At 43.4% G+C, this 4,762-nt stretch overlaps 1 protein-coding gene across 1 annotated transcript in view; it reads left to right on the top strand.

The window, feature by feature from the left end:
* Positions 1 to 498: 498 nt before the first annotated feature.
* The window catches only part of LOC107730412 (protein tyrosine phosphatase receptor type D), a 132,448-nt gene continuing 128,184 nt past the window's right edge, over positions 499 to 4,762 (top strand). Inside the window, exon 1 of the mRNA XM_016541257.1 lies at positions 499 to 629. The gene's annotated coding sequence lies outside the window, so the exon portion shown is untranslated. The remainder of the gene's footprint in view (positions 630 to 4,762) is intronic.

Genomic DNA, 4,762 nt, shown 5'->3' with positions numbered 1-4,762 from the left:
ATTTAACAGAGAGCAAAGAACGTTTACATTGTCAAAGAACATTTTCATTCAGTCTAGAGTTCAGGCACTCTCAAAAACTCCCATTACAATCACTGAAGCTGTTTACACTGTGAAATTAATATCTTACTTACATTCGTACCCACATCTGCACTTTGTTGTTTCTGATGAGAGAATTCGGTCAGCGAGCGAGTGACTCATCAGAACGCCTCTGATTGGTCATTGCATTCAGAAGCTCAACAGAATCGTGTGTGATTGGTTATAATGCAGCGCTGTACAGACGCGTCTGTCTCTGGCTCAGCGCCAGCCAGCGAACACAGATCTGATGCTGTGCCGCACTGAACGATATAATCACACCGGTGTGACCGTATGAAATATAATACAATATTATTCGGCTATTGTTTGTCTTTTGGAAGCTGCACCCCCTCACTTTGAATGGGTATGACGCCTCTGTATTCGCCTGAGGAGGTAATGTAACGGTTTCCGTATCAAAATCGATAGACGCGCGTTTAACTCCGCGCCACGAGACCGAGAGAGACGCACGCTCGCGCTCGGCGCTTGGATTACCGCTGGATGTGAATAAACTCTCTTCAGCTGAACTCACACAACACCGCGATGAGGATGAGGAGCAGGTAAGACGCGTCACGCGCTCCAAACTCATTCCGGGCTTTTGCAACATGACGAGCCACGCCAGAAGAGAGAGAGTGTGTGTGTGTGTGTGTGTTAATGGATTTACATATCATAAAATAAGACTTTAGAAGTATTGTGGCTGTAATAATTACATTTTTTTTTTCTCGGGGTGAGGAGAGACAATTTGCGTGAAGACATTCTGAACAGATTGTACCACTAAAAAAAAAAGTGTTTATTTAACTTCCTCCAGTCAATCAATCAATTAATCAATAAGCAGTTTTCATTTTAGAATTTAAATAAATAAACAAATAAGCACAATTTATTTTGGAAATTAATTTAAATTCATTTTACAAAGAAACAATAAATAAATATGATTTGTTTATTTATGTTTTTTTTTATCATTTATATATAACTTAATATAACTATATAAATATGCAGTATTCCACAAAGGTTAAATTACAAGTTAGTAACACCGCTTGCGCGCCAAATAGACTCTTGAACAGAAGTAGCATTCGCCGGATGAGGTAACCATGGCAACACTAGACCGTTTCCGATACGATCAAAAATCGACAAAATATATAATTTATACAGTCTACTCGTAGGGTACTTGAAATAAATATCTAAACACTTCAAACATATTACACAAAAACTTTGTCTACTTGTTTAAAAAAAGTCTCTAAAATAGCTGCCGTTTGTGGAAAAGACCGACGTTCGCGCCCTAAAATTAGGACATAAGCGCTGTTATTTAACTTCCCTGGAGATGAGAGTCCTCCTATGATTGGCGCCGCGGTGATTATCGCTGAAACGCGACGAATGTTCGACAGCGTCTCTGAAGCCCCGCTCGCGTGACGTCACTCCCCGCTCCGTCCCTCTCCGGTGCCGCTCGAGCTCGACCGCGCAGTCTCGCCGCACGCGCCTCCCGGACGGCACGCGCTCTCCGCTTCTCCCCGCGCCGCCGCGCGATGAACACAGCCGCCGCGCGTCACACGCGCTCTGAGCTCGAGCAGGAGGTCATATCCGCGCGTTAAACTCCGCGCCGCGCTGAAGAACTGACACAGGAGCCCGGAGTGAGCGACGCGCAGCGGCGTTTGGATTATCTCTGGATGTGAATAAACTCTCTTCAACTGAACTCACAGCACCACGATGAGGATGATGATGAGGATGAGGATGATGATGGTGAGCAGGTAAGACGCTTCCTTCACGCGCTCTCAACTCATTTTGGGCTTTTTGCAACATGACGAATCACGCCAGAAGAGTGTGTGTGTGTGTGTGTGTGTGTGTGAGACAGTATATAACAGTGCATAAGTGTGTGTGTGTGTGAGTGTGAGGCGTTTGAAAACAAAGAGGTTTGTTTCACGTTGAAGTACAGAGTGTGGTGATTTGGGCTTTTTCCATGCACTCAAATACTATGGGACTCTCTCTATATATGAGGCTCTCTGTGATTTTCTGGCATATCTGTGGGTTTTTAAAGCCTCATGTCGCTGCTGGATTAAACGCTCATCATGTTTCTCATGTCAGATTACACACATCGCTCGGCGTGAGGGTTTGAGCGCTTTGGCTCTGTCAGATTGAGGTTTCTCTTCATCGCCGAGGCTTTTCCTCAGTAGCTTCTTTTATTGCGTTCATGTAAAACGAAGCATCAATCTGGCAAAAACAATTCAGCCTTCTCTTTCTTTCTTGGTCTGTTTTGGTTTTGCCTCGTAAACGTGTACGAGATGAACTTTAGATGGACGTTCTGACCAAAAAACCACAAACCTCTGAACTCTGAGATAAGGTTTGAGACGATCGCCCGTCTGTCTCTCTCTCTCTCTGTCTCTCTCTGCGTCTGTTTGCTCGTGTTTTGTCCGCTAGGGGCCCCTGAAGTCCCCACACGAGCCGGGGGAAATGAATTGAGCGCTAATGTCATCAGGAGCGACTGTAAAAGGGTTAAAGCGGCCGATAAAGGGGCGAGTCGGTGAGGTGATGAAAATGAGCTCAAAGTGCCCCCCGTGTGTGTGTGTGTGTGTGTGTGTTCTGCAGTCGATCAGCACTTACAGTCCATTGGCTCCAGATATCTCTGTTGCTGGTGTGTGTGTAGGAGTGTGTGTGTGTCTTTCATACACACATGCCCAAGCAATCAGTGCTTGCCACTGCAGTCCGACATCCCACAATTAACGCCGTGGAAACGCCTTCGATTTCCAATCCCGCTGCAGCTACAAAGCGAAAAACGTTTGCGACTCAAGACAAAATAATTTGCTGTTTGGAGCCGAGTTTGCGCTGGGCTGAGGCTCACAGCAGATACGACGCCCCTGTCTCGCATTTTTGGTTGAAATGCGACCCGGGCGAGCCCCCCTATGGAGAGTCCCCACAAGGATAGCACACCAGACATGTGTGTGTGTGTGTGTGTGTGTGTGTGTGTCACTCGTGGCATTGAAACGAGGAAACGTTTACTGTCGGAAATAAGAAAGATCTGGAGCTGAGGAGTGATTTGGTCTCGCGCTCAGGTCGTTTTTCCCACAGACTCTCGGTGACCTCTGCAGGAAGAGCGAGTTTGGCTGAGACCGAGGAGATTTTCCGGAGGTCCCTCGGCCGGAGCGATGGCTGCGAGTCCCTCGGTGACATTCCTGACATGATGGAAAAACAGACGGCGGTGAAAGAACGGAGGGGGAAAGAGGAATGTTTTCAGAAGTCCATGACTAGATCTTCTGGAATGCTAAGGTTTCAAAAAAATCCACATGAGAGAGAGAGCGAGAGAAAGACATCTAAGAAAAAAAGCAGCCTGCAATTATGGGGCGCCGACTTGTTTGAGAAAACCAGCGGAGTACCAGAGCTTCTGGGAACGATCGGCCTGGAACGATGCGATCTGCCAAACCATCACGCTCACCTCCGGATCCAGAGCCACTCGACTCACACCTTTAACCCGGCAAACCTCCAGCACATCCCAGGACTTCAGAGCAAAATACAGTTCTTTCACAATACAGCCTGGCAGGCCTTTGTCTCTTTCACATCAAATTATCGGTGAAAGGAGGCGTCCAACCGCCAGAACACAAAACACTGAATGAGCCGTTTTATTTTCTTAGAAGGCTTGTGTTTTTAGTATTATAGCCTTATAATAGTGACCTTGTTACCAAATGTGAGACATAAATACCGTTTTTGGCTGTCAACGTTAAATAAACAACAAAATGAATCGAAATGTAACAAGAAACTGACTGCAGGTTTATTTTTAATGAAGTCATAGACATAAAATCAGGATTAAAATAAATTATATATTATATGATTTATTATATTATACAGTTCAGTAAATGAGAGAAACACATTAACTGCATTTTACTCATATTTCAGACTTTAATTCACTCATACAAACAACTGTTTTCTTCTGTTCATTGTTTTACTTTTATTTATATGAGTCTTTCTTCATGGTTTGTTGGTAAATGAGAGCTGCTGTGTGGGTTTCACCTCTCTAAAGTTGCACAGATGACCAAGCGATTATATCCATGCACTGATGTTCTTCTGTTCATACAAAAATGAGGCGTTTATTTCACATACGATCCCATGATTACTAATGATGTCCGGTCGGCAGCTTTCTAACTGATCCTCCTCAATGAAACAGCAGATAAAGGAGAGAGGAGTGTATGGAGGCTTATTATGCCTGCCATAAATCCTGTTTATTGGGAAAAGAGCCGATGAAAGAGACACAGTGTGACGGAGGAGAGAAAGAGGGACAATGAAGATCCAGCCGCTCACGTTTGTCGTGAAAAAACGCAACAGTGACGCTCACTTTCACGTTCAGTCTCTCCACAGAGATAGAAATCAGAAACAAAAAGATGAAAGCACTTTCTCTTTTCTTTCATTATTTTCTTCTCATTTTTTTATGAACTACAGTCCCATGAAGCACTGTGAATGATGAAATCTGACCACAAATATTGGTACCAGGGCTTCACAATATTGAGAAAAAAAAGAAAACTACAATATATATAGTCCAATATTAAAAAAACAAACAAACTACAATATATAGTCCAATATTAAAAAACAAACAAACAAACTACAATATATATAGTCCAATATAAAACAACAACAACAACAACAAACTACAATATATAGTCCAATAAAAAAAAAAAAAAAAGAAAACTACAATATATAGTCCAATATTAAAAAA

The sequence above is a fragment of the Sinocyclocheilus rhinocerous genome, unplaced genomic scaffold, assembly GCF_001515625.1.
Source record: "Sinocyclocheilus rhinocerous isolate Xijiao unplaced genomic scaffold, SAMN03320098_v1.1 scaffold1901, whole genome shotgun sequence".
Taxonomy (NCBI): domain Eukaryota; kingdom Metazoa; phylum Chordata; class Actinopteri; order Cypriniformes; family Cyprinidae; genus Sinocyclocheilus; species Sinocyclocheilus rhinocerous.
Note: the sequence above shows the minus strand (reverse complement) of the source record. Positions and strands in the feature narration are given on the sequence as shown.